The sequence below is a fragment of the Garra rufa genome, chromosome 3, assembly GCF_049309525.1.
Source record: "Garra rufa chromosome 3, GarRuf1.0, whole genome shotgun sequence".
NCBI lineage: Eukaryota > Metazoa > Chordata > Actinopteri > Cypriniformes > Cyprinidae > Garra > Garra rufa.
Genome location: NC_133363.1, coordinates 61,460,087 through 61,486,985, shown reverse-complemented (window position 1 = coordinate 61,486,985; position 26,899 = coordinate 61,460,087). Strand labels below are relative to the sequence as shown.

Genomic DNA, 26,899 nt, shown 5'->3' with positions numbered 1-26,899 from the left:
GTATTTTACTTAAAAAAATTACATTTTGCAGATTATGAAACGTTTGACCTCATCTGTAGTACAAATGACCAGAAATAGGCTATGCGAGAAAACGTCTGAAAAAATGCGAGATACACCTAAGTGACTCTAAAAATCGTATTCATTTGTAAGTTAATTGTAGACCCTATCGGCTCCCGATTCGTGCACCTTCCACGCGCGTGCGTCGTGAGTACGCGGGCGCGCGAGAGGGGGAGCGCGCGGTGCAGGCAGCCAGTGGCGTGAAACGCTGATGACAGACAGCGGCAACCGACGCGCCGATATCAACGCTGAGATGACCTACCGAACACCTCAGAGTCTCATAAGCTTCACGTCTGTTGATTCCGAGGGCAAATAACCGGGGACGAGCGAATTTGAAGCGTTTTGGTCTCGCCGTTTCACTGTGCGGGTCAAAAACTACATCCATCCATCAGTCGCGGGAGCGTGAGATGACAAAGGTGGGTGAGAATACAACCGGCTACCGTACTGCTTCATCACCGTCACTGGCCTGGATTGACAGCACACCTGTCTCCTTTCACATCCTAGTATTAATACACAGGTTGTCTGTGGTCTATTTACAGTACATTGTTACGTTGGTGCAAACGCACCGCATCGGCGTCCGCTCATTCACCTTTCAGATTCACCGTGGCTGATTTATGGATATTGATCTCATTGATCTGCATGATATAAATCAGCTTTTAAATGGCAGGTTCACCTGTGAGGATGTGTTTGGCCAGCCGGTTTCATTCAGGATTACATCTGACATCAGCTAGTTCATTTAAATGAATGAAATGTAATGATGTTCGTTTCAGTGTTAGCTAAAAATAAGCTAATAAATTAGTTTAGCATTGGGATATCATAAAAAGGCTTGTTATTTGTGTTCAGAAAGTTTTTAAAGCTGTTATTATGATTCAGTGCTCACCTTAGCTCTTTGGTTTCAATTTTTACAAGAGTTCAGTCTTGTTAAAAATGTAAAATGGATAGTTATGCTGTCCCCGAATGCTTTTTTAACAGGTTTTTAGTTAACATTAACACAAAACTGTCAAGTATGACTTGTCACTGTGTGTTTTGCAATTCAAATAACACCACACCAGGCTTTAGCACATCAGGCTTGCGTGGCATGAGCTGATCTAGTCTCCTTCGTCTTGTTTATCTTTTTCTGTTTGTCCTGCTGTTCCTTGTTTCTCCCTTTAGAAAATTATTAATCATTTTTAGCACAGCAGATAATCACTCGGTTTATAGGCTCAACACCATCTGGTTGAACAAATGCAAATACAAAGAGATAGTAATGAAACAATATAGTTATAAAATCTGAACTAAGAAGAACCGGAACTCAATATGGATAAAAAACATTTTAATTAATATTTTAGAATTTATAAAAAGAGAAAACGAGTTCGAAAAATCTTATCTAATGAGTTTATAACTTATGGTTTGAATCCAGTACGAGGTCTTGTTTAATCCCAGTGACTTTTAGCCGATGTAGGTTACCAGCCCAGATCCTTGTGCATGTTAGGTGAGCGCGGGAGTCTGACCCCGAAACGTTATTATTATTTTTTTTAGCAGCATAGAGGATCTGATTATTAAAGGAAAAGTTAAGCCCAAAAATAACAATTTGCTGAAAATGCTCCCCTCTGACCATCTGAGATGAGAAATGTTTAATCACATCAGTTGCTCACCAACGGATCCTCTGCAGTGAATGGGTGCCGTCAGAATGAGAGTTCAAACAGCTGATAAAAACATAACAATAATCCACAAGTAATCCACACCACTCCAGTTCATCAGTTAACGTCTTGCCAAAAGTTGTGTGTTTGTAAGAAACACATTCGTCATTAAGACGCATTTAACTTCAAACAATTGCCTCTGGCTAAAATCCATAATATTGATATCTCCAGTGAAAAACTTTGTGGATTTTAATGTGAGAGACAACAGAGGATGGATTATGGACTCGTGTTTTGGTTGAAAACAATGGTTAAAATGTCTTAATGATGGATTTGTGTCTTACGAACATGCAGCTTTTTGCTTTACAAGATGTTAATTGATGGACTGGAGTGGTGTGGATTACTTGTGGATTATTGTGATGTTTTTATCAGCTGTTTGCACTCTCGTTCTGACGGTACCCATTCACTGCAACATATTGCATGAATGAAACTCTAATTAACAAAGTGATAATCTTCATTTGAATGAAACTGTGCAGCTTTCAAATAGTTTTGTCCAGTTTGGGCCACCATATAAGCAACTCTTCCCAAATATATTGAATGTGCACTACTAGTCAAAAGCAAACTATGCTTGCATTTTGTTGATATAAAGTACAGCAAAAACTGTAAAATGTTGTAATATTTTTTACTGTTTAAAATAGTTGTTTTCTATTTGAATATTTTAAAATGTAATTTATTTTAGCATTATTACTTCAGTCTTTAGTGTCACATGATCCTTCAGAAATCATTCTAATATTCTGATTTGCTGCTCAAAAACATTTACTATTATTATTATTATTATCATGTTGAAAACATTTTTTTGGTTTCTTTGATAAATAGAAAGTTCAGAAGAACAGCATTTATCTGAAATAGATATATTTTGTAACATTATAAATGTCTTTATCATCACTTTCTATCAAATTAAAGCGTCCTTGCTAAATAAAAGTATTAATCTATATAATAAAAAAATGCTATATATATATATATATATATATATACAAAAACGAAATGCGAAAAATCAAGAAATTATATCATTTAATACTTTTATTTAGCAAGGATGTTACAAATAATGTTACAAAAGATATCTATTTCAGATAAATGTTGTTCTTCTGAACTTTCTATTCGTCAAAAAACCTGAAAAACATTTACTCAGCTGTTTTCAACATAATAATAATAATAAATATTTTTTGAGCAGCAAATCAGAATATAAGAATGATTTCTGAAGGATCATGTGACACTGAAGACTGGAGTAATGATGATAAAAATCCAGCTTTCAAATAGAAAAGTTATTTCAAATAGCAAAAATATTACACATTTTTAGACTTTTTGCTGTACTTTGGATCAAATAAATGCAGGTTTAGTGAGCAGAAGAGGCCTTTTTAAAAATGCATAAAAAATCAGTGCATGTTGGCAATGCGTTACTTGCCTTATTTTTGTAACTGCGAATTTCACTAGCAACGTTCTTAATGCAGGTTTATGAAAATGTAAATTTACCAAATTGCCACTCGACGTGGTTAGACCAAACGTAATTACAATCTTGGATCTTGAATATCGCATTACTACAGTAATATATCTTGAAACGGCTTTGTTGTGAGAGTCTGATCGCCACTCTCCCTGAAAGTCAATAGGAGAACGTGTGTTCAGCTGCGATCCATTACATGATTCTCTTACATTTTTAATAGAGCCTTCAATTGGTGCTAATCTAGTCTGACGGGGCAAAATACCATCAGCAGCTGTCTAAAATGACATTTATGGGATAGATTTTGATCTTTATGACTTAATGTAATAATTAAATTGCAGTGATGTCAGTCAATGTGATATCAAAATAATTTGCTCTTGATTATTCTTGCATGTATTGTGGGCACTTGAGAATGTAAGGTGAGATGCGGAGACGGTTGACGGCGCGTCTGGTTGCCCGTCCGCTCTTGTGTTTCTACTGTGCTGGTTTGTGTCGGCATTTAAAGTGGGAATCTGATTAGATCGCCTGTGATTAAATATTTACCGGCGGCTCCTCCGCTGCTTCAAAGAAAAGTGAAAGCGGGAAGGTGTGTGTGTGTGTGTGTGTGTGTTTTTGCTTGCATGCATCTGCCTGCTTGTTTGTGGGACTAATTTGCTGCACTCATTAAACTCGCTGTTTCTCCATTTTCCCTTTGGTTGTCCTGGTCGCAACCTTTTCCGTGACCCTTGCATTAATTTTCCTCTGAGGATGCTTGCAGCTTTTCTTGTGTGTCTTTTCATCTGTGTCTCTCTCATCCTCATTTTCTTCCGCTTGACTATTAAAGTCCGTTTTGCTTTATCGGGGAGCTGCATGTGTTTTAATGTGAATCTTATCCTCCTACTGCATTACTTCTGTTCTCAGTGCAGATTAATCATGTGTTGGTTGTTAAAACTGACGGGGAAAAGATATGAAGTGGACAGGAAACAGTGGTGGTTTGCTTCAAGCAAAGTGTCGGATTTGAGACTTTTGTAGGTTTACGATGAAATACACTATTGTTAAAAAAAATAGAGATCAGGGTTTTTTGGAAGAAATGAAGACTATTATACAGCAATGATGCATTAAATTTAGTCAAATATGACGTTATAGATATTTATAGTTAGGGTTGCAAAGAGGTGGAAAATTTCCGCTAAATTTTCGGAAACTTTCCAAAAATTCCTAAAGGATTCCAAAAAATCCTGGAAAGGTTCTAAAATTTCTGAAGTGTTTCCGAAATGTACTGAAAATTTTCAAAAAAAATTTGCAACCCTATTTATAGTGTTACTTACTTATAGATTTTTATTTCAAATATTTTGTTTCTTGTTTTTATTTCTTAATTTTTAAACATAAATTGAGACTTTTATACCGCAGTGATGCATTGAATTAATCAAGTGACATTATAGATATTTATAGTGTTAAAATAGATATTTATTTCAAATATGTTTCTTGATTTTTATTTCTTATTCTTTTAATGGAAATTAATACTTTTATTCAACATAGGTGCATTAAATTGATAAAAATGACATATTAATAGTGTTAAAATAGATTTTTATTTTAATTTTTTTTTTTTTTTTTTTTTTTTTTTTAAGAAAGTAAGACTTATACAGCAATGATGCATTAAATTGATCAAAAGTGACATTATAGATATTTTTAGTGTTAAAATAGATTTTTATTTCAAATATTTTTTTCTTATTTTTTTCTGGTTTATTCCTTTTTTTAAATAAAAATTATATACCAATGATGCATTAAATTGATCAAAAGTGACATTTCGAATATTTTGTTACTTGTTTTTTATTTCTTTTTTTAAGAAATGTATACCTTTACAATGATCAAAAATGACATTAGAAATATTTAAAATGTTACAGTAGATTTTAATTTCAAATATTTTGTTTTCTTGTTTTATTTCTTAATTTTTTTTAAAGAAATGTACACCTTTACTCAATAAAGGCGCATTAAATTTATCAAAAATTACATTATAAATATTTATAACGTTACAGTAGATTTTTATTTCTAATATTTTGTTGTTTTTTGATTTATTTCTTTTTTTAACTAAATTAACACTTTTATTCAACAAAGGTGCATTAAATTGATCAAAAATTACAGATATTTATGTTTTTTTTTATTCTTTTTTTTTTAAGAAATTAAGACTTTTATTTAGCAATGATGCATTCAGTTTATCAAAAGTGACATATTTCAAATATTGTTTCTTTTTTTTTTTTTTTTTAAAGAAATGTGTACCTTTAAATTGATCAGGAATTACATTATAGATATTTATAGTAATAAAAATAGTTTTTTTTTTTTCAAATATTTGGTTGTTTATTATTCAACAAAGGCACATTACATTTATTTATTGTTACAATAGGTTTATAGCATTACAATAGGTTTTTATTTCAAATGTTTTGTTGTTTGTTTTTTTATTTCTTAAGTAAAAAAGAAATTGTACTTTTATTCAGCAAAGACACATTAAATTAGTGAGAAATTACAATAAAGACATTTATAATGTTGCATAAGATTTCTATTACATGTAAATGTTCTTTTTAACTTTCTGTTCATCAAAGAATCCTGAAAAAATTGCGATTTCCACAAAAATATGAAGCAGCACAACTATTTTCAACATTGATAATAATAATAAATTTTTTTGAATAGAAAATCAGAATATTAGAATGATTTTTGAAGGATCATGTGACACTGAAGACTGGAGTAATGATGCTGAAAATTCAGCTTTGATCACAGAAATAAATTAAACTTTACAATGTATCACAATAGCAAACAGTTATTTTAAATTGCAATAATATTTCACATTTTTAGTGTATTTTTGATTAAATAAATGCAGAGACATTTTTCAAAAAATTTAAAAAATCCAACCAACCCCAAACTTTTAAATAGTAGTGTATATTTAGCCACTGTTCTAACCTGGAAAATGCATGTCAACATGACTAATTTTTATTTATTATTATCCATAGTAAATATAGTATCACATTATTGATTTAAAACGCTTTACATTAGCAGCAACTCACAATTGATTCCTGTTCAGTTTGATATGCTTTAGCAGACACCATTAACGAGTTCATTATCTAATAAACTCTCATGAACTTTTGCAACACTTTCTGTTTTTTTTTTGTTTTTTTTTTTGTTTTTTTGGTGAAATGCAGACAAACTTGTTTTGATGGACCAGTTAAAAAGACCGGCTGTCAGCCTTTCGAAGGTTTGATATTTCCCTCTTCTGCCGTTTGACAAACTTGAGTTGTGGTATCAAACGGCTCCACTTTGACCTCAGTGTTACGGCGGACTGAAATTAGCCGCTGTTGTGGTCCCGACGATATTGCGTTTCAAAGCAGCGTTTTTCATCCTGTCATCTCTGTGAATGGAGAAGAGAGTCTGCACAGTCACTCCTTGTTTTCTCTGAAACTTCAAATGTACTCGTATGAAAACATCGCAGGCTAAGCTCTTGGTTTTAGTGTCAGGAAAATAGAGATGGTTTTCAGCAAGGTCTTTTTCCGGCTGTCACGTGTAGAATTTCTTATTATTACATGTCTTTGCTATGTTTGATGTTTCATTTAGTGAGTCAGATTTATTTTCTCAAAAAGTAGACTTTTATATTATATTTTATTTTAAAATATTTAAATACTTAATTAAAAAAGATATTATTATTATTATTATTATTATTATTATTATTATTGTTCTTGTTAAATCCAATTTTGTGTAAAAATTGCATTGGATATTTGACTGATGTCTGATGTTTAATTTATAGTGAGTTGGATTTATCTCAAATTAAATGTTTAATATTTATTATATTTATCTATATTATAATTTGTATTAAATATTTAAAAAATGTCTATATTCAGTCATATTATCTAACATTTTTATATATTTTATTTTAAAATTATTTTATACATTTTTAAATATTAAATATTTTTAACATACCTTTTCAAAATATATATTTTTATAATAATTAATATTATTACTACTATTATTATGTATATAAAGTCCTTTTTTAAGTATTTAGTAGTAGTAGTAGTAGTAGTAGTAAAATGTCCTTGTTTAATTATTTATTATTATTTCTATATAAAAATATGAATTATTAATGTTAGCTTATATATATATATATATAATTAGTATTCAATATTAAATAATTTTTATTTATATTGAAAAATGTTTTTAATCTATTTTAAAATATTTTATACATTTTTAGATATTTAATTGTGTAATAAATTTTAAAAATATATTTTTTCATAATAATAATTATTTTTATTATTATTATTATTATATCAAAAAATGTTTTCATTTGATTCTTATTATTATTATGCGTAAAATGTTTTTAATTATTTCTTTATTTTTATAGTATGTTAATAAATATAAAAAAATTATTAAATATTCTTTTTTTTTTCTTTTTTTAATATTCAATTATTTTTAATCTATTAAAATATATAATATAAATATATATAATATAAATTCTCTTACGTGTAAAAATGCTGTCATGCATCGGATATCTGACATACTGTGTATGCATGACATACTATTATATTGAGTTTGAATTTATCTAAAATGAATTTTTTTCATTATATTATTTAATTCATTTATAAAATATGAATTATTAATTTTAGCTTTTCTATAATTTGTATATATTTTATTTTAAAGTTAATAAATTAATTAAAATTAATAATCTTTTTAACATTTTAATATATTTTTTTTACAAATATATATATTTATTTATTTATTATATGCAAAAAAGTTTTCAAGTAATTTGTATCACTAAAAGGTTGAGCACTTTGCATTGTAGAATATTCATTTGTATCCTTCAGATTTTTGCCTTTTGCTTCAATGTTTCCATATAAAACATTTGAATGCTGTGCAAAACTAGTATAAGGTACATCGTTGCAAACACACCCATAAACACTTCTCTATTGTTGAATTTTATTCTCAGGCTTGCGGTGGACGGCCGGTTGCTCGGGGGCCGCTGGAGGATTAATTAAATGCTCTTTAGGAAGGGCTTTGACTATCGGTCTGTTACAGATGCTCCTTCCCAGCAACAGATCCAATAACCCCATAAACGCACACATACAGACACAGAGCGGCACGGCTGAACCCCCGCGGGTGAGCGCAGGGCGTCTCTCGCTGCTCAGACAGCAGGAGTGTAAGTGGATATCAGTGGCGGCGCAGTGACAGCTCGCATTAAACCCCGCAGACGCTGCTCTCATCACTGATACTGCCGGCACTTTTTCTGTATGCTGCACTTTTGTATACAAATGCTACACACTATGCACATTTGAATGACTTCAGTGTTAGTATTAGTGGAAACTAGGGGTTCCCTAACATTTCTGTCAGCCGAACCCCTCAGACATAAAATATTTACTTGCAATACCCTTGATATTTTACGTTATGTATGTAATATTTCAATAATTTAGTGACACATTTGTTCAGGTTTTTTTTTAATGTAAGTGAATGGTCACATGATGTGCTTGTAAACATAAATATTTAATCGCTTTTATTTTGACTTTAAAGCTGGATTTTAAAGTGGACACAGTTCTCTTTTCAGTTGGGAAAGTTGGGAAGACCATAATAATGAATAATAATAATAATAATAATAATAATAATAATAATAATAATTAGTAATAGTAACAGTAGTATTTAATTTGGATGAGTTCCTAGTGGGGAAAATAATAATAATAATAATAATAATAATAATAATAATAATAATAGTAATATTTTACATAGGTGTTTATGAACCCACAATAAATAAATAAATAAATAAACAATCAAATTTATTACTATAATAATAATAATAATAATAATAATAATAATAATATTTTCAACCTGCAATAAATATTTGATAAATAAGTAAATGTATTATTATTATTTTTATTATTATTATAAAAGTACTATTACTATTAATATTACTAGTATTATTCGTTTGGTTGGGCTCCAAAAACACTAGTGTAAATAATAGTAATAATTCTAACAGTAATAATAATAACTATATGTATTTATTTATTGTTTTTATTAATACTGCTGTTTTAGAAACCTGCAATAAATAAATAAATAAATTGATAAATACATTTATTATTATTATTATTATTATTGTTATTATTATTATTATTAACTGCTGTTTTAGAAACCAGCAATAAATAAATAAACAATAAAATGTATTAATAATAATAATAATACATTTGATTGTTTATTTATTTATTGTGGGTTCCTAAAACAGCAGTTAATAATAATAATAATAATAATAATAATAATACAAAATGTATTTATCGATTTATTTATTGAAGTTTTAAAAATAGTGAAAAATATTATTATTATTATTATTATTATTATTATTATTATTATTATAAATAATAATAAATAAATAATTTACAAAATTATGAAATGCAAAAATAAAATTATTATTTTTATTATTATTACTGTTATATGTTTTAGGAACCCAATCAAGGTTAATAATAATAATAATAATAATAATAATAATAATAATAATAATAATAATAATAGTTTTAAATTATAAAAATAAAAACAAACGTATTTCTGTTTTAAATTACAATTGTGTCTATACATATAAATATTCCATAATTATTCCATAATATTTTAGCTAAAATATCAAATATGGATATTTGTGTTTTAAATTATCAACTTACAAATCTTAAAACTCTATAGCTTTTAATAATAATAATAATAATAATAATTTTGATTTACATTGGTACCCAATCAAACTGATTAATAATAATGATTAATAGTAATAATAATACAAATAATATATATAATATAAAATGTTTTAAATTACAATTGTATTATAAAATAAAATAAAACAAATATTTCATAATTATAATGATTTTATATTAAATATACAATACTAATCAGTATTGTATGTTAGGAACAAAATTAAATTATTAATAATAATAATGATTAATACTAATAATTAATATAAAAAATATATAAACATCAAAATGTTTATTTTTACATCACAATTGTTTATTATTTTTACATCACAATTGTTTTATAAAATAAAAAAACTAATATTTCATAATTATAATTTTATTTTATTTAATTTATAAATGACTATAATGATTAAAAGTAATAATTAATATAAAAAAATATAAACATGTTTTACATTACAATTGTATTATAAAATTAAAAAATAATAATTATTATTTTATTTTATGCTGCAATATAAAATACTAATCAGAATAAAACACAATCAAATGTATTATTATAATAATATTAGTATTGTCACTGAGCTCTACAGGCAGTTATCTTGACCTCAGGACTTGGTTTTTGCTCTGATATGCATTTACAGCTGTTAGACCTTTTCTGAGAGGTGTGTGCCTTTCTAAATCACACTCATTCAAATGAATTTGCCACAGTTTAACTCCCCTCCAAGTGTAGTAACATCTAGAAGCAATATGAATGCTCCTGAGCTAAATTTCGAGTGTTCTAGAAAAGGGTATGAATACTTATGCAACGGGATCTTTTCAGTTTTTTTATTTCTAATACATTTGCAAAGTTGTTACAAATCTGTTTTGTGCTTTGTCATTATTATGGTGTATGGAGTGTAGATTGATGTGGGAAAAAAAGTAATTTAAAGCAGTTTAACATAATGCTGCAACAAAACAAAATGTGAAAAAAATGAAGGGGTATGAATACTTTTGCAAGGCACTGTAGTTCTTCATCAGCTAACAAACCTGTTTATTAAACCCTTACATAAACTGTTTCCTACTTTGTCAAAACTGCACTTCTAGTCCTTAAACAAGACATGTTTGTGAATGCAAACACTTACAGCACATTTGACATTTAGAGCAAGATCCATCGCCCCTTCAAACACAGAGTTTTTAAGAAATAACGCACGAGCGGTTTTTTTTTTAGTTTTCTCATTCACCATCCTTATCAAAATGCTTATTATGGAAAATGCAGAAAATCAAACACGATCCGATTTTTTTTTATGACGGACGAAAGTTTCAGAGGCATTGTGTAAACTCGATTAACATAACCGGTATTTTATTTTTTTTATGTGCAAAAATCTCATACGAAAATTTCGTACTCATGTGTGCAATGACATTAACTCCAGCAGCTCGTGTTGGATGCAGGGTTGCCAAGTCCGCGTTTCCCCCCACAGAATTGGTCTACTTTTAATCTGTTGCCATGGGTTGATTTCCCCCAGTTATTTGAAGGTTTTAAATATTGCAGAAATTAAATTTCAATAAAAAATATTTTTTGTTTTGTTGTACACTAAGTAGTCTCGCGTAGCCAGACCTCCAGACTGACGGCTGAAGGTCTGGAATTCATGGCAACTTTAATTGGCCAAGGCCCGCCCATAAGACCGTTTGACCGACACGTCAAACAACCAATCACAGTTCGGGGTGTAGAAATGCCCCCACAACAACAGACTGGCGTGCAACAAGTCAGTCATTAAAATAACCAGCATTAAAAGTTAACGAAGAAGAGGGAGAACAAGCAGTAAGTCAGTAATTTGTTCGCGAACGTCGCAAATGTGTATAACAACAACGGCGTCTGCATAAGCGCCTTTTAGCAAAACGCGAGTAAATCAGTCTGCTCTTTGTTTCCCGGCGGACCGAAAATAAACGCGACACTCGCGTGTTCCGGATATCCGATCAAATTCAACGAATCAGATCACTACTTCGACATTCCTGAAGTGTTTCCAGTTAAGTGTACCATATGCATCAGACGTTTAGCCAACGTTCCCTGGGCGTGACGCCTGAGGCTGAGACTATACACTAAGTAAGATCTTTAGGTTTTTTGCAAAATAAATATGTTGAGAATAGGGTTGGGTATCGTTTGAATTTTATCAATTTCGATTCCGATTCCACTTATCGATTCCGATTCTTTTCGATTCCCAGTTTCGATTCCAGTTTAGTAAAAAAAAAAAAACAACAAACACAAAAGCCAAACATTAATATATCAAACATGTTTATTTTCAGTGCTAGCTTGCAACATATTATTTTATTACAGGGGTTCTCAACCTTTTTTATATCAGGGCCCCCTTCTTCTTGGGTCAATTTTGCAAGGCCCCCCTATGCCTGACATTTCCTCTAAAGTGTTTATTTTTGAATATACATATACAGATTTAAAGCACCTGAATTATTTAATTCAGAAATTCTTCACAACTTCAGAGTACTCTTTCTTAAGTGACTGAATATCTACTGTTTGAAATTTTTATAAAATAAACATATAAATTAAAAATACAGTAAATACATAGTAAATCTGTTTATGCTGGTGCTCATATGTGCATAAACACCACTGACCCTTACAAGATCCACCTCTATGGGTAAGCATTCATTATAAAAAACTCACAGGACATTTATTTTGAAAACTATGCAAATATTTCGAAATTTCACGCAAAAATACTATGGATCAGAGCCCCGAAAGCATGAATAGTTTGTGAATCACCAGCGGACTTATGCGTGCCTAATGTACGACTCCGATTTACAAGAATGAATACATTAGGCTCGCGTGACTTCAATCAAATTCGTTACTATTACTCTGGTCATCTTTGCCTTTACATTACCGGGAGGGTTTGTTTCATGCAGCCAAGAGATGAAGTAGATACCTGTCTTCCCACGGGGGTAGAAGTTACTTTTATGTGGGCTTTTGCGGAACGAAATAACATACATTCCTTCTGGAGCGGGCGGGCGCAGGACTAAAATCCGTCCCTTGAAGATCTCTAAGATGAAGTTTGCGTGCAGCGGTAGATTTGTCTTCGGTTTTTACAAAGCGTAGACACACTTTTAAACGCTTACCGCGATCCATCTTATCAACTGATGTTTACATTACCACATAAGGTCCTGGCAGGTTGTACGCGCGGAAGGTCCTGGCAGATCACTAGATGAAAAAATGCACCCAGGAATCGAAACAAGGAATCGAAATTTTAATTTTATAACAAGTATCCGATTCTTTATCTTAAGTATCCGATTCCAGAATCGGAATCGATTTTCGATTCCCAACCCTAGTTGAGAATGCATAATACTCTCCCATGTCTCTTTTTGATAAGGATACCTACCATTTACTTATTATATTATAAAACTATTAACTTTATTCACATACTAAAGGGACAGGACAGGCTGCTCCTCCCAAAATGTACCAAAAAAAGTAATACCGTGATATTATACCGTCACTGTTCATAAGATGAAAAATAATTTTAGGTCATATCGCCCACCCCTATAATGCGCTATCACTCATGCACACGTTTCAGGACGTAATGTTCCCGTCTTTCACTCTTCGTTCCTCTCTCTCTCTCTCTCACACACACAGCTCCTGATCGCTTTCATTTATCTCCCCGCAGCGTTACACCAGAGGTTGTGCCATATGCTCAAGTCCATAAACACGACGGGCGCTAGTGAGGGCCGGACAGATCTGAGCTGATTCTTACATCTCGCACAATAATTCAATCTCGCGCTTGGCTCGTCTGGCGCTCGAGGAGCGGAGCTGTCTGTCTGCCTCTCGGGATGTTTTGGTCTGCGGGGATTTAGTCAGACGAGCGCCAGGGGGTTTGACCCCGTGACCTGTCGGGATGCTCTCGCCGCCTCGGTTGCTGCGCGCGGGACGCGTCTAATCCTGCGGAGGACGCTGGAAATTGATTTGGAAAGGCGCACGTCTTTTAAATGTTTCTGGAGTTCAAGAGTGCAATCTGAAGGACTAGTTAATCATGCACTTCATGAATAATTATCCCTGTTCTCTATTCATTGTCGTCGATGCAAGAAAACAGGCTGTTCCCTTATTAACCAGAGGAACATTTCTCACGGATTCGAGCTGCATAATTAGGAGCGACCCCAGACATTTAGTAGCATTTAGTAGTCGATGAAATGTCTTTGTGCAAACCAGTAAAATCTTGCTTTGTTTTCATCATTATGTTTAGCTTTCAGAGTTGCACCTAAACATATATGAAATTATCAAAACAGTTCTCATGTTTGTGACCTAAAAGTATACAGATAAAATATATATATTTTTTACATAATTTTCATAATGTTAAGTGTTTTATTTTTACTTTTAGCTGGACTTTAAAGTGGACTCGTACTTAATAATAATAATAATAATAATAATAATAATAATAATAATAATAACAATATTAACAACAACGATAATAATAATAATAATAATAATAATATAATTAATAAAATGAAAAATTATTGTTATTATTATTATTAATATCATTAATATGATTAATAAAAATAATTATTATTTTACAATTTGGGTTTTTAAAACATCATTATAAATTGTTAATAATAATAATAATAATAATAATAATAATAATACAATTTATGTTTTAAAAAATGATGATAAATTGTTTTAATTCTAATCTAAATAAATATAATTGTAAATATTATTAATAAATAAATGTTAATCTAATTATAAAAATAAAGAGATTTTAGCTACAAGTTGAAATAATAAAAAAAATACAATTACTGTTATTATCAGTAATACGTATTATTATAATCAATAATAATAATAACAATTATTATTTTTATTATTATTACTATTAATAATAATAATAAAAAGGTATAATTGTTGTTATTATTATTCATTTAATTTAATACAATTATTAATAATGTTTAATTATCTACATAAATATTATTGTAAATATTATTTTCATTATAAAAATATACAAATATATTACTTTTTTTTTAAATTTGCAATTGTACTGTAAATTCAAATAATGAACATTTCCTAATAATTATAATTATTTTAGCTACAAGTTACAATACTAATATTTGTTAAACCTTTATAAACATAATAATAAAAATAATTTAATATTGTTATTAAAAAAATGCAGTTGTCCATTGTTATTATTATCAGTAATACTTATAATTATTATTATAATCAATAATAATAATAATAATAATAATAATAATAACAATGATTATTTTTATTATTACTATTATTAATAATAAATTTATAGTTATTATTATTCATATTATTATTATTTTATTAATTTACAATTTGGGTTCTTAAAACATCAGTGTAAATTTTGTCAATAACAAATTATTAATAATAATGTATTCATTATAATCTAAATAAATATTATTGTAAATATTATTCTTAAATAAGTATTTAGTATCATTAATCTAATTCTAAAAATAAAGACAAATATTACAGTTTTTAATTGCAATTGTACTGTAAATTAAAATAATGAACATTTCCTAATAATTGTAAATATTTTAGCTACAAGTTTAAATACTAATATTTGTTAAACCCTTATAAACACATAATAAATCCTATTTATTATTCATGTTTTAAGTCATTCTTAAAATGAAGGCAGAAATATATAATAACATTATATTCATATTAATTAAATAATACATAAAATATAATAAAATACAATCAAATGTAAGCATAATAATAAAAAAAATCATTAGTCATTATATACTATATATTAGTATAATTAGTTATTATTTAATAATTGTTATTATTATTGTCTAATAAAAAATAAGAAATATTACCATTGTAAATTTTATAATTATAATTAATTGTAAAAATAATAATAATAATAATGTTTTAACTCATAATGAAGACAGAAATGTATTATTGTTTATTGTAATACAAAATAAAAATTATATTTTCTCATTGTAAACATTTTGTTTTATTACAGTACAAATATTATTAGATTTTCACATTGAAATGGTTATACCCTTTAGTGTTTAACATTTAAAATATTTTAATAGCAGAATATAGGTGAAATGCTGACTTCTGTCCACAAAAAAAGGTCGGAAATTATGCGAATGTATAAATAAAGTGAACATAGAAAATGTTGTGTTCACAAATGTCTGTTAAATCCACTGAGATGTAATTTGCTGCTTTGTTTAACTCTACATTTGCTGCAAAAATTGGTAGGTTTATGCTATATAGTATAGTTCTTTGTTTGCATCTATAAACTCAACAAATATGTTGTTATTTAAAATTGAAAGGTCAAACTGTGAAGGATGCGCAACTGTAAATGCTCTTTTAAACTGAAATCCTACAAGTGGAAAACACGAGTAAACATCCAGCTTTGAGCAGGAATTAGTGTCGAGATGTAAAGAGACGTCTGTGCGTCTAATCTGCTCTTCTCTCCGGGGTATTTGGGGCAACCGGCGGGTGGATGAGGGACGGTGGACGCTTCGTGGGGCGTCATGACATGTTTGGCCACAAGCTGTGAGCAAGTGCTGAGCGTTCATATGAAAGAGCACAAACACTGAGCTGCTGTAGATAGTGATTAAGTGCTGTGAAAACAAACATAACCCATTGTTCCTTTGTGTTTTTAAGTTTAGTGTTTCAGCCTTTAGATGATTTGATGCAGTCAGTTGTGTGTGTTAAACCAACAATAGTCTCTTTCTCAGATGACACGCCTGAGGACTGTTTATGGATCTGATCCTGACGAATCTTGCATGTTTGCTTTGAGATGACTAGAGCTCTTGTCTGAATCGCATCACTAGAACTTGTCACTCCAGATATCGAAATTAAATGAACATCTAGGTGATGTGGCAAAAAAAAACAACAGTATCATGTAATTGTACTATAATTGCTTTTTCCTTTTCATGGCTGGATCTTTATGTACAGTCGTGGCCAAAAGTTTTGAGAATGACACAAATATTAGTTTTCACAAAGTTTGCTGCTAAACTGGTTTTAGATATTTGTTTCAGTTGGTTCTGTGATGTACTGAAGTGATGTTTTCTGAACAAATTTAGGGAGGAGCTCGCGCAGATAATTAACACGGCTGGTTCACCATCAGCAATCATTCCCAATCATCCCAGGAAATCCCTATAAATATCACAACATTCCTACCTTCACTATCTCTTGTTTCATCAAACGCTATGGATCATCCAACCACCGCGGAGACATCCGAAATCGACCTCTATCCAGAGGATAACCTTTTTGAAGAGGTACCAGCTCCTGCATCTCAGGCCACCACCGCCCCGCAGGACCCTCCAACTGAGCCCGTGGCTGCACCGAGAGGCCGCAGGCCTTCCCGCACCACCGCCGCTCGTCCTCATCGACGCCTTTCCCCGCCATCACCGGCACCGTCCAGGCGTCCACCACCTTCCCCGGCGTCTTCTTACGCCTCAGCTGCATCTTCCGCCCCAGCCACAGGGAAATGGACTGTGGCGGGGCTGAGACAAGCGCTCACTAGCGCCGGCGTCATCTTCCCGCGCCGAGCTACAAAAGCAGATCTCCTCAAACTGCACGCTTCGCTCCAACCGGGCGAATCCTCCAGCCTCACCCCTGCATCCAAGGCGCACAAAACGAGCGGGCTCCGCTCTACTCCCTACGATCGACCAGATCAAACCTTCAGCGCCGCAGGGACAGGCACCCGGCCAGGGCGCACCAGCAGACCGTCAGCGAGCCTAGGCCGCGCCCCGGTCGCTGAGGCCGCTAGCCCCCGCCCCCTCCCGCGTTCATCAGAACGCCATCACCGCGCTCGCGGCTCAAATCTTAACCCTACGGCTTCTTCAAGCCATCGAGAGCTCCAGCCTGAGCCTCCCCGCACTCCCCTTTCCTTCCCATGGCCGGCAGCGCCGCCATCTCACTCCAGCGCCAGTACCCCTTCACAGCCAGCGCAAGCCCAAGCGCCCGCCACTCCGCCCCTCCTCCCTCCCTCACTCTTCACAGGATTCGCGTCTGACGCGCGCATGCCGCCGTCAATAACGCAAGCCCCAGCGCCCCCTATCCCTCCCCTCCTTTTTTCTCTGCCATCAGGCCCAGTAATCGCCCCAAGCGTGAGCATGCCTCCGCATACAGCCACTCTTTCTCACGCCCAAGCCCGCCCTTCTTTTACGCTCGCCTCAGCAACACCCTTGCCCGTTCCCCCAAACGCCTTAGCCCTGGAACCACCCCTAGTGCCAACCTCCATCAGGAACCAGATCCTTTCAGGTGCGGATATCGACCTTTTTCTTTTACTTTCTCCTATCTCTCCGCCAACTTCCGATCGCCAAGTCAATTGCGGCGATTTTTCAGTCACTCTCAAAAATTCCACTAACAATCCGTCACGCATCTTATCTTTTGCCGAATTCACCATCGCATTCACCCGCTACTTAGAAGTAATCTGCACCGTTTTTCCACACAGAAGGCGCGAGCTCGGCGATTACCTCACCATAATAGCCGAGCTCGCATTATCATACGGGGGTTCCCATTTCTACACATATCACAAGCTTTTCGCCGCAAAATGTGCCATCCGGGTTTCACAGTGGAATCAGTGCCCTTATTGGGGGGCCCTAGACACTGAATTGCACAGCAGAGTATTTTTAGGCTGTCGCAACATTTCCTGCGCTGTCTGCCGTTCATTTAACCATTCCACTGTCATTTGCCCTTTCATAAATCCATCTATTCCCCCCTGCCCTGAACCTTCCCAGCCCAAATCCACCAGCTATGTTCCGCGGCTCATGGACAATCTCACTACACCCTCTCACTCATTCCGCCGCCGCCCCCCCCCCCCCCCCCCCACCGACAACCAGGTATGCGCCAGCTTCAACAGCGGCAGATGCACAAGACAACGCTGCCGTTTCATGCACGTGTGTAATTTTTGCGGCGGAGCCCATGCTCGCCTGGTTTGTCCCGTGCAAAAAGCTGCAAATAAAAATTCTAAACAGTACTTATCGACTCCTGTAAATATTTTTCGTCTGTCTCAAGAACTATTGCATCATCCTGATTCTCAGTTTACAGAATATATTCTAACAGGTCTGTCTCGTGGTTTCCACCCCGGAGTCGTAAGTCTCCCTTCCGAAAGCTTTATCTGTCCCAATCTACAGTCGGCGTCTGCCGAACCCGAAACAGTCGACCTCCTAATTCAAAAAGAATTAGAAGCGAACTTCATGATCGGCCCCTTCCCCACTCCTCCCTTCACCGTCTTTCGGGTCAGCCCCATTGGCGTAGCTACTAGAAAATTTTCTGGTAAGAAACGTCTTATAATTGATCTGTCGTCCCCGCATAACTCCCAGTTTCCGAGCATTAACAGCCTCATCCCGCTCGGCGAATTTTCTCTTCACTACCATGACATTGACCAAGCCATTACCCTGATCAAAAAAGCAGGCCGCGGTGCTTGGCTGGCCAAAGTCGACATCACCTCCGCCTTTAAAGTCATGCCCATTCACCCAGATTTTTGGCATCTATTCGGCATCTGCTGGCAGAATAAATACTATTTCGCCGTCCGCCTCACCTTCGGCTGCAGAAGCAGCCCAAAAATTTTCGACATGCTTTCAGAGGCAATTTGCTGGATCCTCTCCAACAATTACGGCATACCGTCGCTAGTCCATCTCCTAGACGACTTTTTGATAATCTCGCCCCCCGACTCCGTCCCAGCAGCTCATCTTCTGACCACCCAAAAAGTCTTTTCAGAGCTCGGGATTCCCCTCGCCCAAGACAAAACCTTAGGCCCAAGCACTTCCATCGAATTTTTGGGCATCAACCTGGATTCCCAAAAATTCCAGGCCTCGCTACCCAAAGAAAAAATTGATAGAACCATACTGGTTTGTTCCTCTCTCCTAGCCAATCCAAGCTGCTCGAAGCGCGAGCTTCTGTCCATTCTAGGTCATTTAACCTTCGCTATGCGCATCATCCCGCAAGGCCGCCCTTTCATCTCCCACCTCCTTTCACTCGCATCCTCCGCCCACGCCCTAGAAGATCAAATATCCCTAACAGACCCATGCCAAAACGAGCTCAGTCTGTGGATATCCTTCCTCCAGCAATGGAACGGATTATCTTTTTTCTATAATAACCTAATCTCTTCCCCGATCGACATCCAACTGTTTACAGACGCCGCCCCCTCTATCGGTTTCGGCGTTTTTTTCAAAGGCCGTTGGTTCGCATCCACATGGCCCCCCCAGATGGCCAACTTGCCGCCCCAGCTATCATCCTCAGCACTATTCGAGCTATATCCACTAGTCGTTGCGGCCTATCTATGGGGTAAAGAGTGGTCTGCCACTAGCATCCTCGTCCACTGTGACAACGAAGCTACCGTGCATTGCGTCAACAAAGGCCGTTCCCACTCCCCTACCCTAATGCCTTTGCTAAGACGCCTAATATGGATTTCGGCTTGCGACCAATTCATTATCACCGCTAAACACATCCCTGGGTCAAAAAACCAAATTGCTGACTCTCTTTCTCGTTTTTCCTTCCAGAAATTCAGATCCTTGGCGCCGGAGGCGGACCCACTCCCGACCCCAGTACCTCCCTATTCAGAGCTGATATTCCCATAAACCACCCCTTGAGACCCCTCCTCGAAGCTTCCCTCAACTCCATCCTCCAAGCAGTTTCCCCCAGAACCCTCCAGTCCTACCTTACAGCTTGGAAATGTTTCAAAACATTTCACGCAGCTTACAAGCTATCGTTTCCCGACTTCTCCCTGCTAGCCATCACCTCCTTCATCTCCTATCTTAATGCCATCAAAAACCTCCAAGTCAGCTCCATCAAAGGATACCTTAGCGGCATCCAATTTTTCCACAAACTCCTATACGGCTCTCCTTCCACCCAAATCTCCAATTCCCAGACAGCCCTACTCATTAAAGGTATACAAAAAACCCACCCCACCCGCCCAGACACCCGCCAACCGATAACACTCAAAGTGCTATCAAAGTGCATTTCCACCCTCCGAAAAGGCTACCAATCCATCCACACCGCCCGCACGCTAGATGCCATGTTTATCCTGGCTTTTTTCGGCTTCCTCAGGTGCTCTGAGCTCGCCATCACATCTAGCTTCGACCCAGCCATCCACCCAACCATTTCTGACCTAGCAGTACTAGGCAGTGAAGCTATTTCCTATTTTATCAAACAAAGCAAAACAGACCAATCCAAGAGAGGCCACTTCATTTACATTTTCAACCTCCAATCGCCCATCCAACCCTTCCAAACCCTCCTAGCCTTTTTGCAGATCATGAAATCTAAATCAAAAAACCCATCTGACCCCCTCTTTACAGACGATTCCAACCGTCCCGTCACCCGTTTCTGGTTCCAGAAACACCTTAAGTCTGTATTACTCTTATCCGGCATCCCAGCCGACAACTTCTCCAGCCATTCCTTTCGAATCGGCGCAGCAACAACAGCAGCCCAAAAAGGCCTCTCCCAGCAGCAAATCCAAACACTCGGGCGCTGGTCGTCAGAAGCTTTTAAGAGCTACATCCGATCAGACCGCTCCCACATCAAAGAAGCCCAACAAACACTGCTAAGCTAAGCAATCATCCCAGTCCAGTCCATCCACTACTCACCCCCACTATTTCATACCCCGCAACACAAGCCGCTTCCGCAGAAGCCTCTAGCCCCCCCCTTCTTATCCCAGCTCCTAGCCCCCCCGTTTTTCTCCCTTCTACTGCCGCAGCAGTTTCACTCCCGCTAGAGCCCATATTCACAACCCTTCCTTGCCGAAAGAGAACCAGCTTCCGCAGAAGCTCCTAAACCCCTTCTCTGCCGCAGCAGAGCCCGCTTCCGCAGAAGCATCTTCCCCGCACCGCAGTGCCAGCTCCCGCAGGAGCATCCCCCCCCCTCCCCTCCCCCCCCCCCATTTTCTGCCGCAGCAGAGTCCGCTTCCGCAGAAGCATTTTCCCCGCACCACAGTAACAGCTTCCGCAGAAGCTCCTAAACCCCTTTTCTCTGCCGCAGTAGAGCCCGCTTCCGCAGAAGCACCTCCCCGGCACCGCAGTGCCAGCTCCCGCAGGAGCCGCCCCCCCCCCCCAGCCCCCCTTTCTCCCTTCTACTGCCGCAGCAGTGTTCACTCCCACTAGTGCCCATATTCACAACCCTTCCTTGCCGAAAGAGAACCAGCTTCCGCAGAAGCTCCTAAACCCCTTTCTCTGCCGCAGCAGAGCCCGCTTCCGCAGAAGCATCTCCCCGGCACCGCAGTGCCAGCTCCCGCAGGACCTCCCCTCCCCTCCCTCCCCTCCATTCTCTGCCGCAGCAGAGCCTGCTTCCGCAGAAGCATTTTCCCCGCACCGCAGTAACAGCTTCCGCAGAAGCTCCTAACCCCCTTCTCTGCCGCAGCAGAGCCCGCTTCCGCAGAAGCATCTCCCCCGCACCGCAGTGCCAGCTCCCGCAGGAGCCCTAGCCCCCTTCCCCCGCCCACCCATCCCCCTTTCCCCACTGCCGCAGCAGCATTCACTCCCGCCGGAGAACACACTTACAACCTTCTCTGCCGCAGCAGAGACCACTACCCTCCTCCATAGGAGTTTTTCCATTTTTCCCCCAACAGCGCTGACGCAGCTCCTCCCGTACATCACTTTACGCTGCAACACTCACTACGAGCGTCCAGCATCCCTTAAGTCTTAAAGCTTTTTGGGGAGCTATTCGGCTGCTGTCCTGCAATTAATTACTTGCTCTTTGGGGAGCGCTTATAGGGTTCGGGCCAATGCTGAGCTCGGACCCCTCCCCCTGGGCGGGGGAGAGCCCTGGGCTCGGGAATGGCTACCGAGCTCGAGGCCCTCTCCCGGACAGCACGCCAAATACGCTCAACCTTTCACTCAGTTCATTATCAGTAAGAGGGAACTCGTTAAGTGATGTTTTCTGAACAAATTTAGGGAGGAGCTCGCGCAGATAATTAACACGGCTGGTTCACCATCAGCAATCATTCCCAATCATCCCAGGAAATCCCTATAAATATCACAACATTCCTACCTTCACTATCTCTTGTTTCATCAAAGGCCCTCCTCCTCCCCGTCTCCTCACCTTTTTTCCCAAAGGGGGAGCGCTTATAGGGTTCGGGCCAATGCTGAGCTCGGACCCCTCCCCCTGGGCGGGGGAGAGCCCTGGGCTCGGGAATGGCTACCGAGCTCGAGGCCCTCTCCCGGACAGCACGCCAAATACGCTCAACCTTTCACTCAGTTCATTATCAGTAAGAGGGAACTCGTTAAATATAATTACAAGCACTTCATATGTTTCAAAGGCTTTTAACGACAATTACATGACATTTATGCAAAGAGTCAATATTTGCAGTGTTGGCCCTTCTTTTTCAGGACCTCTGCAATTCGACTGGGCATGCTCTCAATCAACTTCTGGGCCAAATCCTGACTGATAGCAACCCACTCTTTCATAATCACTTCTTGGAGTTTGTCAGAATTAGTGGGTTTTTGTTTGTCCACCGCCTCTTGAGGATTGACCACAAGTTCTCAAAGGGTTTAAGATCTGGGGAGTTTCCAGGTCATGGACCCAAAATGTCAACGTTTTGGTCCCAGAGCCACTTAGTCATCACTTTTGCCTTGTGCTCCATCGTGCTGGAGATGCATTGTTCTTCACCAAACTGTTGTTGGATTGTTGGAAGAAGTTGCTGTTGGAGGGTGTTTTGGTACCATTCTTTATTCATGGCTGTGTTTTTGGGCAAAATTGTGAGTGAGCCCACTCCCTTGGATGAGAAGCAACCCCACACATGAATGGTCTCAGGATGCTTTACCGTTGGCATGACACAGGACTGATGGTAGCGCTCACCTTTTCTTCTCCGGACAAGCCTTTTTCCAGATGCCCCAAACAATCGGAAAGAGGCTTCATCGGAGAATATGACTTTGCCCCAGTCCTCAGCAGTCCATTCGTCATACTTGTTGCAGAAGATCAATCTGTCCCTGATGTTTTTTTTTGGAGAGAAGTGGCTTCTTTGCTGCCCTTCTTGACACCAGGCCATCTTCCAAAAGTCTTGGCCTCACTGTGCGTTCAGATGCGCTCACACCTGCCTGCTGCCATTCCTGAGCAAGCTCTGCACTGGTGGCGCTCCGATCCCGCAGCTCAATCCTCTTTAGGAGACCATCCTGGCGCTTGTTGGACTTTCTTGGACGCCCTGAAGCCTTCTTAACAATGCAGTGGAAAGTTTTTTTCGGGATTAAATTAATTTTCATGGCAAAGAAGGGCTATGCAATTTATGATTTTAAATGTTGATAGCAGTTTTGTTGTGTAATCTTTTAAAAATAAATTCTTTGATGAATAGACAGTTCAAAAGAACAAAATTCATTTGAAATATGATCTTTTGTAACATTATAAATGTCTTCACTATCACTTTTTAACAGTTGCCAGCACTTGATTTCCACATGAGAAGGATGTGGAGCATAAAGTGGGTAATGCGGAAATGGGACATGGACTGTTTCTGTAAAAATGGCCAAGCATCATTGCAAATGTAGAATTTATCAAATCTGCTCCAACCGGTTCATACATCCAAACTTCAGAGTGGAAACATTTTTTAAATATTTTTAGTTGTTTGCTTTGATGTCAGGCATATCATTTGTTATAAAATACTTTCAAATTAAAAGGGAACTTGTATTTATCTGTAAAACATTTAATAATTCAAAAAAGATATTCCCACACAGGGCTCTACAGTGCGAACATTTCACTCGCATTTGTGACTGAAAACTACTGTGTGACTATGAAAAAAATATTTAGGAGCACCAGTGCGGCTGACCCAATCAGCATAATTGTGTTTGCGCTGAGGGTAGCTTCAAAGGTTCTACGTGTTTTTACAGTTACAGTGGTGTGAAAAAGTATTGGCCCCCTTCCTGATTTTTTTATTTTTTTGCATGTTTGTCACACTTTAATGTTTCAGATCATCAAACAAATTTAAATACTAATCAAAGATAACAAGTAAACACAACATGCTGTTTTTGAATGAACTTTTTTTATTATGAAGAGAAAACAAAATCCAAACCCACATGGCCCTGTGTGAAAAAGTTTTTGCCCCCTAAACTTCATAACTGGTTGGGCCACCCTTAGCAGCAACAACTGTGATCAAGTGTTTGTGATAACTTGCAAAGAGTCTGTTACAGCGCTGTGCAGGAATTTTGGCCCACTCATCTGGGCAGAATTGTTGTAATTCAGCCACATTGGAGGGTTTTCCAGCATGAACCGCCTTTGTAAGGTCATGCCACAGCATCTCAATAGGATTCAGGTCAGGACTTTGACTAGGCCACTCCAAAGTCTTCATTTTGTTTTTCTTCAGCCATTCAGAGGTGGATTTGCTGGTGTGTTTTGGATCATTGTCCTGCTGCAGAACCCAAGTTCACTTCAGCTTGAGGTCACGAACAGATGGCCGGACATTGTCCTTCAGGATTTTTTGGTAGACAGCAGAATTCATGGTTCCATTTATCACAGCAAGTCTTCCAGGTCCAGAATCAGCAGAACAGCGCCAGACCATCACACCACCACCACCATATTTTACTGTTGGTATGATGTTCTTTTTCTGAAATGCTGTGTTACTTTTACACCAGATGTAATGGGACACACACCTTCCAAAAAGTTCAACTTTTGTCTCTTCAATCCACAGAGTATTTTCCCAAAAGTCTTGGGGATCATCAAGATGTTTTCTGGCAAAACTGAGACGAGCCTTTATGTTCTTTTTGCTCAGCAGCGGTTTTCATCTTGGAACTCTGCCATGCAGGCCATTTTTGCCCAGTCTCTTTCTCTCTTTCTTAAGATGGAGTCATGAACACTGACCTTAACTGAGGCAAGAGAGGCCTGCAGTTTTTTAGATGTTGTTGTGGGGTCTTTTGTGACCTCTTGGATGAGACGTCTCTGCACTCTTGGGGTAATTTTGGTCGGCCGGCCACTCCTGGGAAGGTTCACCACTGTTCCATGTTTTGGCCATTTGTGGATAATGGCTCTCACTTTGGTTCGCTGGAGTCCCAAAGCTTTAGAAATGGCTTTATAACCTTTTCCAGACTGATAGATCTCAATTACTTTCTTTCTCATTTGTTCCTGAATTTTTTTGGATCTCAACATGATGTGTAGCTTTTGAGGATCTTTTGGTCTACTTCACTTTGTCAGGCAGGTCCTATTTCAGTGATTTCTTGATTGCAAACAGGTGTGGCAGTAATCAGGCCTGGCTGTGGCTAGAGAAACTGAACTCAGGTGTGATAAACCACAGTTATGTTTTAACGGGGGGGATTGTGCAGTGTATAGAGAGTTTCGTTGATTCTAATGGAACTTTGTGAGATTGCGATGAACTAAGATGAGTGACAGCTTTTAATGATTTTTAAGGGAGTTTGCAAATGTGATGTTGATTTAATACAACAGTTCAATAAACAAGAAGTTATTATTAAGTGACTTACATTGTCTGACTATAACACTATTGCCTGATTTTGCTCTGTTTCATTGTCAAAAGTAGTCTGAAACAAGTCACAACTGAGCTGCTGCGCATCTCCATTCAAACACAGCGGTGTTTTGTTTATGAAGGAACGTGCGTTTTTAAATGAATCTAGTGAAATGATTCAATATCCCATTCATAAAGACACACTTGCTTTATTCCTGAATGAATCAGCTGTTCGAACGAATCAAAGGAGTGAATGATTCAGTAATTAAATCAGTGTCTTGTCACCACCTGCTGGCAGTTTTAGTTTCATTTTTAAAGTATCTTTTCAGTTATTTATATCATTTAATATTTCTGTATTCAAAATGTTATATTTAAAACTTTAATCTCAACATGAAGTTTATGAACCTCTGAGCCTCGTTAAACATCTGAAAATACACCTACAAGCCACTTTTGCGTTCTTTTGTGCCATCTCTGTAGTACAAATTAATTTTACTGATTAATTAAATGAAATACTGATTTCATTTGATTGGTAACTTATTCTTATCCTACTTTTTCTTATTCTGTTGTTCAAATTTGACATTTTAAAAAGCTTAAAAAATATTTATTTACATTTGACAAGATTATATACTTTTAATAAAATTAGAAAAATGCCATTTCAAAGGTAAAAACAAAATTCACTTGTAAATCACTTTAAGGAGTCAAATATCACCTTGTAATAGAATAGAATGTGCTTCTAAAAATTTTAAAAGT

The 26,899-nt window shown here is 36.6% G+C and overlaps 1 protein-coding gene across 1 annotated transcript in view; it reads left to right on the top strand.

Annotated features, from left to right (window-relative positions):
• The first annotated feature begins 252 nt into the window (after positions 1 to 252).
• The window catches only part of gal3st3 (galactose-3-O-sulfotransferase 3), a 42,336-nt gene continuing 15,689 nt past the window's right edge, over positions 253 to 26,899 (top strand). Inside the window, exon 1 of the mRNA XM_073836469.1 lies at positions 253 to 473. The gene's annotated coding sequence lies outside the window, so the exon portion shown is untranslated. The remainder of the gene's footprint in view (positions 474 to 26,899) is intronic.